The 8,620-nt window shown below is 40.2% G+C and overlaps 1 pseudogene; it reads right to left on the bottom strand.

The window, feature by feature from the left end:
* Positions 1–253: 253 nt before the first annotated feature.
* LOC148139653 (putative G protein-coupled receptor 139) overlaps positions 254–8,620 on the bottom strand; it is a 49,145-nt pseudogene continuing 40,778 nt past the window's right edge.

Genomic DNA, 8,620 nt, shown 5'->3' with positions numbered 1-8,620 from the left:
ATGGAGAAACTCAGCATCTGTAGAGAGACAAACAACAGCAAGGTTTTGAGTCCAGTATGATTCTTCTTCAAATCCCGAGTTTCTTCAATGTGAGTAAATGAACGTTGAGAAAATCTGGGTGCAGTTTACATGCATTTCTTGTGACTTAGCTTTGTCTAACTGAACTAGAACTCAGTTAAAAACTGCAAAGTAAATAAATTCAGTCAGGAGGATTGAGGTCCGCTGGTAAACCTCAGTGTTTTGTTATGGAATTTTATTTTTCACAGCGTTTTATGAACACAACAAAATGACACAGCAACACCTTCTTGAACTCCTCACGGAACTTGTTCTGGGATACTGCATATTTGAATACGTTGTTGCAGGAGTTGAGTAATTGAAACAAGTTCGTTGTCTCTTGCAGGACGTAGGTTAAGACTTTGAAATTCTCGTTGTTGAAGTATGCATCACCTTTAATACGCAAGTACAGGAAATGTCCAACTTCGGTGGCCCACAACAGCAGGAAGCTGAGGGAAATGGCAAAGAGCAGGACGATGGATCTTTTACGGTTTTCCATCTCTGGATCACTGCCATTTTCAGCACTGACAAGTTTCCTACGGAGTTTGCTGGCTGTGATGATGTGTTTTACGGTCAGGACATTGAGTAGCAGGATGAGGAGAAATGGGAGAAAGGAAGTTAAGATGTGATCCATCCAGTCATGGCCCTGCCAGATTGGTAACGTATAAAATATAGACTTTATACCACAGCACCAGGCGACCCCATCCAGGATGTAGAAGGGTCTGTAGATGATGTACAATGGGAAATTTTTAACACAACATAGGACGCAGATCATTCCTATGATGAGCACGGCGGTTTTCTCGGTGCAGTATCTGATCTTCAGGCTCTGCAAGCAAATGAACATAAACGGTCGATGGTGAAGGCTGCAGTTAGCCAGACGGAGCCATCCCGGCTGCAGCGGACCAGAATTGTAGTCAGTCTGCATATGGGGTGGTGGACAGAACACTGTAGCTAAAGTAAATGCGGCTGATTCGGTTAGGTATGCATCTGGTGACAGTAACAAGGAAATCTGTCATTGCTATGGCCATCAAATAGTAGTTGATGCACCTGGAGAGTCCGCACCACCCTCGGAACAGAATTGCAATTGCCACCAAGTTGGCTGTGATGGACAAAAAAGTTAAATAGTTTGTTGAAATACCAAGTATAAAGAATGGCATTACCTAGATGTCAACAAGTGGATCGCAAGGAACATATACTGTCTCGCCCTATCTGACACTGAAACCCTTCTGATCCACGACAGTGGCACCTTCAGACGCGGGCTAACCAACGTTCACAGGTAACTGTGAGTAGAATAGTCAGAATTATCCACAACTGGCATCTGAAACATTGGGTATTAGGCCTCTGCTAACTTACAAATTAACACCACAGGTGGCAATTTATTCTCTTCAGTAAATAATTTCATTGTTCACTTTCGTTTTGCTACTCGTGACCGTTCAGTTTCCCATTATTATCTGAGATGTCAATTTTTCTCCAATTATAACCTCTTGTAAAATTATGGTATTTAACATTCCAGATGTGACGTTAATGGCTCAATTATCGAAATTGAATTCCCTTCTTCAAAGCGCACTTTCTCCCTCCTTCTCTATATCACTCCTCTTATCCAAACTTAAAGTCAAAAAGTCATAGAGATGCACAGCATTGAAACAGACCCTTCGGTCCAACCCATCCATGCCGACTAGATATCCCAGCCCAATCTCATAGAACCTTCCGGCACCCGGCTCATATCCCTCCAAATCCTTCCTATTCATCTGCTCATGCAAATGCCCTTTAAGTGGTGCTATTGTACCAGCCTCCACCACTTCCTTTGACAGCTCATTCCATACATGTACCGTCCTCTGTGTGAAAAAAGTTGCCCCTCAGGTGTCTGTTATAACTTTCCCCTCTCACCCTAAACCTATGCTATCTACTTCAGGACTCCCCGAACACAGAGAAAAGATTTTGTCTATTTATCCTATCCATGTCTCTCATTATTTTGCAAACTTGTATAAGGTCACCCCTCAGACTCCGACGTCCGGGTGAAAACAGCCCCAAACCCTTCAGTCTCTCCCTATAGCTAAAATCCTCCAACCCTGACAACATCCTTGTAAACATTATCTCGACCCTTTCAATTTCACCATCTTCTTAATCTTCTCCAGTTTCTCTTTGTGTAAAACCTGTTTACGCAACTTCCTTTGAAATACCACAACATTCATATTGCAGTATGTGCAAACTAAAGCAACTCCATGTTCAGATGTATGAGCAAGAGGTGAAAGAAATCCGTCAACTCGACAGTAAATAGATCGCTTACTGATGAATAACTAACTCAACTTTGCAAGATGAATGCCAAATGCAAACAAAAAGCCAAAATCCTTAATGAAACAAATTCCATTTTATTTTAATTCGCCTCTGCAAAAAATATCAAATATTAATTAGTTACACTATTCAACGTAGTTGATCCGTTGCAGCTTACGTAAATAACTACCCAATGAGATAGGATTGCAGACTTGTATTTCAATCCCTGCACACAACTGTTGATTTCATTACATCCAACACAATGTGTAACCTGCAGAAATTTATACGGCGATAGATTCAGCCATTCCACCGTACCTTTCAACAACTTCATGGCTGATCTTCTTTATCAGCGTGGATGTATTAAGATCAGTGCAGGAAAATGCACTTTACCACCTGACTAAACTGCAAGCACATATGTCATTAAATTTCTGGAATCTATTTTGGTTTAAAGTTAAATTTAATTCTGAATAATACAAAATGTTACTGTTTCGGCAATGCTATTCATTAATTCATATTTGCACAATCTATTAACAGAAATGTGTTATATAAATCATTGAATATAATCTTGCGTTGCTCGATGATATAAGTTCAAATAATGCACTAAAACTCTCCTTAATGGTGCAAAACATGCAATAAACAAAATGGCACTACTCTCTATATGTTCCTGGTTTATATCCCTTATATTTACAGAGGGGTGAACCTTAGAAAAATCGGCAAGGGAAAAAAAGAACTTTTGTGAAGATTTCCAAATAACTATGTACTTTCTTTGCAATTCATTTCTTACCTGGGATTCCAACAACGGCAACAATGGGATAGGTAATGGCATAGAAGAGCCCTTTCACTGGCCCATGCACGACCGTTCGAAAGTAACACACTTTTCGAATTTGAGCTGTTTAATTTTGTAAAAGATTCAAAGTTACCTTCATTTATTTTATCTGACAGTCTCCAGGGGAGCAATTAAACTGCATCATGCTCTCAATTTTAGATCAATGAACAAACAGAAAAAAACATTGTTTTACATTTGAAGCATTGACAAAGGAAGGGTTCTATTATGTTTATTTCAGTGGCTCTCTTTCCCCATAATCACGCTGAGTATGCCCACCGAAGTGGCTGATAGCAGAAAACGAAGAGGGGTAGTATTTCGAATACAATCTCTTCTCATTATTTCAGCCAGGTTCCTCATGTTTTTTGGCAGCTAAAACGTCAGATTAAGTCGTGTATTTATTTGATCGCTGACGTTACCTTATTGTTTAGATTTTCAGTTAAACAGTTGGAAACAACTTGGTAAAGCAAGATGATTATTCAAAAGTAACAAAATGAGATCACCATAGCATCGTGTAGTGAGGGCAGCGAAGAGGCAATTATGAAATCCAGGAACCAATGCTGAGGCGAACGCATGATAATGTTTGGAACGAGTACAGCTCAGAAGTAGCGGTTTGGACCATAAGATACATGATGCAAATTAGTTCATTTGGCCCACTCAGTCTGCTCCACCATTAGATCTTCCTGATATGTTTCACAACCTGGTCCTCCTGCTTTGTCCATTTAATGTTTGATCCCCAAACTAATTCATCGCATTTATGTCTGTAACTTAGGCACACTTAGCCTGTGCAGCCTACTATGGAAATGTGTTCCACATGTTCACTGACCAGAAGCAAATGGTAAATGTCGTTCAGTCATTTCTTAAGATTCTTCCCTTCACGCCGAGACTCTGCCAATGGGTCACTGTTCCTCCTAAGAGCGAAAATGTTTTCTTCAAATCCACCCTCTTCAGACTTCTCAGCATTCTGTAAATTTCAATGAGCTTTCCCTTCATCCCGCTAAATTCCTTGATGTACAAACCCTACCACTCCTCACATGACAAACATTTCATTCCCGGGATCAATATCGTAATTGCGTTCTGAATCCACCGACCAAACAAAGACAGCATATCCTTCCCAAATTATAGAGAACAAACCTGCTCATATGTTTCCAAATATACGTGATCAAAGATTTATACAATTTGAGCAGTGCATTCCTATTCTTTTGAGACATGAATGTCAAAATAGTGTTTGCCTCCGTAACACAGAACTGAACTTGGATGTTATAGTAAGATAATCGTGAAGTAGAACTCTTAAGTCCATTTACACTTCACGTTTCCAAAACCTGTCCCAGTTGACGAAATTGTCCGAACATCTATTCTGTCTAGCAAAATGCACAAGTCCATGTTTTCCTACAGTGTTTTACATCCATCAATTCTTTACCTATTATCCTAGCCTGTCCAAGTGTACTTCAGCCTCCTCGCTTCCCCAAAATTCCTTGACATTCCAAGCATGAATGTGCAATCTGCAAACTGAGCAGCAATACTGTTGGTGCTGTGCTCAGATCATCAAGATGCAATTTGCAAAGTTGGAGTTCTGACACTGACAGTGTGGAATTCCACTACTCACTGATAGCCATTCTGAAATGGGATCCATTTTGACCAGTCTCTGCCTTCTGCCATTCAGCCAATCCAGTTCCTTGTACCACTGGCTTTTTCTTTAAATTAGACAGACTTCTGTGTGGTCCATTTTCTCAAAGAAAGTTTGTGAACACTGGCTCTCCTTTGTCTAATTTGGATGCTATGACGTCAAAGTTTTCCAACAGATTTATCAGGCATGAACTTCCCTTGAAAAAGCTATTCTCTCTCAAACCCTATTTTACGACACATTTCAATGTAATCTGCAATCTCACCTTTCACAATTGACATTATAATCTTACAGGGGACGACGCCAGGCTAACCTAACAACAATTTCCCATCTTCTGCCTCACTTCCTTCCTGAACAGGGATGTGACGCTAATCATTTTCTTGGCCACTGGTACCTCCCGAACTCATTGTTTGCCAAAAGGTCAACAATAGCACCTCGAATATCTCGACAGCTATGTCTATCAGAACCTTGGATTGGATCACTTCGGTCCAGGTGATTTATCTACGTTCAGAACTTTCAGTTTCCCGACCACCTTCATCTTAGTGATGTTCACTTCGCTTATCACTGTCCCCTGACTATCGTTCCTTTCTGGTATGCTAACTTTCTACCATGAAGGCTGATGAAAAATATTGATTCAGGTTCTTCACCGTTTCTTGTTCATAACATTACTCTTCTCGTGTCATTTTCCAATGGTCCAATGTCTACACTAAACTTTCCCTTACCTTGGTTATATGTCAAAAATAAAGTTTATGAAATCTTCTTTCATATTTCTAGATCGCTTACCCGTTTACTTCGTTTTTTTGTTCTTTTTTATTGTATATTAGAGTGCCTCATGTGAGTTGATGTCACCGTCGCTCGTGAACTCTGGTGCAAAATCTTTTTATGCAAACTCTTTGACATTGTGGACTTTAAATAGTTTGATAATCTGATTGACGTTCTATAATATGCATATAGAGCAAGTGTACACGTTTTTAATTAAATAAGTATGCTCCAGTGCAGATTCAATCAGGTGACATTGAGGTTGATCGTATTTTGGATGTGTACAGGTTTGTCCAGGACGGAGGTGAGAAGAATGAAAAGGTTCTGAAAGCAAAGTATAAAAACCAAGGCAGGTATCGACCGACTAGATCCAGGAAGAAAGTTCCCCATGATTGGAGAATCTATTACAGTGCTTCGAATTTCAGAATATGCGGTCTGCCATTTCAGTGAAGACTTAAGATATTTTCAGTCACTCTGAACTTTTCTACAACACCAGGCTATCATATTCAGTTCACTGGTATCTTTAAAAACGTAACCCATACATGCATTCTCTGAAGGAAAACACGACTAAGTTCATCAAGATATTTGGAACGAATGTGGAATTATGGCGTTGATATGCAAGATCAGTCACGGTCATAATGAATGGCTGAGCATGCTTGACTCGACTGTGGACAAATGCAAACTCCAGTTTCCATGTTTCTTTGCTCTAACTTCACTCATTTGTGTCTTCTGACATCACTTTCTGAAACGTTAGCATTTAGAATGTCAATGAGAGTGCACCCATGGAAACACCAGCACTCGCATATTCCTCGACACGTTTCTTCTGAAGTGGAACCGCATCACCATACATTCAGTCAAACTACTGAAAAAACCCTTCCAAGCAATCTCGTTGGTGCTCATACATAGGAATGGCAGCTATGATCGAAAAAAGTGAGCTTAGAACACTCTTCCTCTGGTGTAGATATTGAGAATAAATAATTGTTGGTCGACTCCACTCGTTGTGAATAATAAACTAAAAAAAGGCTGGTTTCCTGGATTTATTTTGAACGTATTGCAAATTTTCGACCGTGATTCTACTTAAATGAAATACAGGAGAGAAGGTGAAATGTCCTGCTGAGGTTCTATTGCTTCTGCTCCGTTTGTAATTTATTCTACGCCTTGGAAAGAATTTAATGACGATCAATCTGATTTGATGAGGTGAACCAGACGGTTCCACATTCCCCAGAAAAATAAGGAATAACGAGCCAATATCAACACATTTTTAAATTGTGCATTGGATCATTGAGGTGTGATGCTTCTGCCCCTTTAACAAAGTTATTTTTCCCTTTCTTTTTTGCTCTAGAGAGTTCGTAAAGGGAGAGGTGCCAATATAGGCAAATCTACAATGGCAGAGGAGTAGCCAGTTCTCCCAGTTTACAATTTTGTCTAGTTTGGTTGAGTTCTGGCAGAGAAGCTGCTGCAATGCATTGAAAGAAGGTTCCATGCTACAGCATATGATTTTTGGGTAAATGTTTTCCCTGAGGTTTCCACTACTTGTAAGGAATAGTGTCTGAATTCATCTTTCATCAAAGTGTATATTTATATTGCGAGAATTGGTAAAGATCCTTGGTTAAGTTCATGCATTGAGTCTGCTGGGTTTTCTATTAGTTAGGTTATTATAATTTACATTTGCATTCTTTTTTCGTGTTTTAGCTGTAGTTTTAAAATAAATTCTGTTTTGCTTGGGGCCGAGTGGTCTGCTCAACTGTAGCAAAAAAATGAAATGAAAAATCAATTCACATCTCTTTTTGAAATGAAAATCAACTTGCGAGAAAGTGAGCACTGTATACGCTGGAGATCAGAGTCGAAGTGTGTGTTGCTGGAAAAGCATAGCCGGTCAGACAGCATCATAGGACCAGGAGAATCGATTTTGTGGCCATAAGCCATTCATTCCTGATGAATGGCACATTTTAAAAGAAGGTCTTGTGCCAGAAATGTCAATTTTCCTGTTTCTTCGATGCTGCCTGATCGGCTATGCTTTTCCAGTTTCACACACTTCGAGAAAAAAAGTTAAAATACAGAACATAGAGCATAGAACAGCAGAGCAAAGTACAGGCCCTTCATCCCACGGTGTTGTGCCGAACATTTAATTTCATCTAAGGTCAAGCTTACTACACATCCCTCAGTTTATTACCATTCATGTGCTTGTTCAGCAATCGCTGAAATGTTCCTAGTTTCTCTGAGTGTTCTCAGACTGCTGGCAACGCATTCCACCAACCCATACATCTCTACGTAAAGAACCTACCTCTGACATCTTCCCTCAATCAATTTAAATTTATGACATTTCGTGACAGGCATTTCAGCCCAGAAAAAACTCTGTCTCTCTCCTCTATCTGTCCCTTCCACTGCTTCTATCAAGTCACCTCTCTTCTTTCTTCGCTCCAGTGTGAAAAGCCCGAGCTCACTCACTGTCAATTCGTCAGACGAGCCGTCCAATCCAAGCAACATCCTCTCGAAATCATCTGAATCTTTCCTATAATGAGGCGATTAGAACTGGGCACAATAATACAAGAGTGGTCTGACCAGATTATGCAGAGCTGCAGCAAAAGCTCGCAGCTCTTATACTCAATCGCCTTGCTAATGAAAGGAAAAGAAATGTCTTCTTACCAACTACATCAACTTGAATGAAAAGTTTGAGGGATCTCAGTACATGGATCCCAAGATGCGGCTGTTCCTTCGCACTGCCAAGAATCCTGCCTTTAACCCTGTATTCAAATTTCAAATTCGACCTTCCTCAATGAATCATTGGCATGAATACAGATTGAATTTCAACTGCCGCTACTCAGACCAACTCTGTAAAGGTTTCCATGTCATGCAAGGTTTGTGAAGGTTTGTAGCTCAGGTTGAGGTTTAGGGTGTAGGTTTGCTCGCTGAGCTGTAGGTTTGATATCAAGACGTTTCATTACCTGGTTCGGTAACATCATCAATGACGACCTCCAAGTGAAGCGAAGCTGTTGTCTCCTACTTTCTTTTTTTTATCTTTCTCCTGGATGGGGTTCCTCGGGTTTGTGGTGATGTCATTTCCTGTTCGTTTTCTGAGGGGTTGAGAG

Source organism: Chiloscyllium plagiosum, unplaced genomic scaffold, assembly GCF_037043375.1.
Source record: "Chiloscyllium plagiosum isolate Xiang-an unplaced genomic scaffold, Cpla_swu_hap1 HiC_scaffold_38, whole genome shotgun sequence".
Taxonomy (NCBI): domain Eukaryota; kingdom Metazoa; phylum Chordata; class Chondrichthyes; order Orectolobiformes; family Hemiscylliidae; genus Chiloscyllium; species Chiloscyllium plagiosum.
Note: the sequence above shows the minus strand (reverse complement) of the source record. Positions and strands in the feature narration are given on the sequence as shown.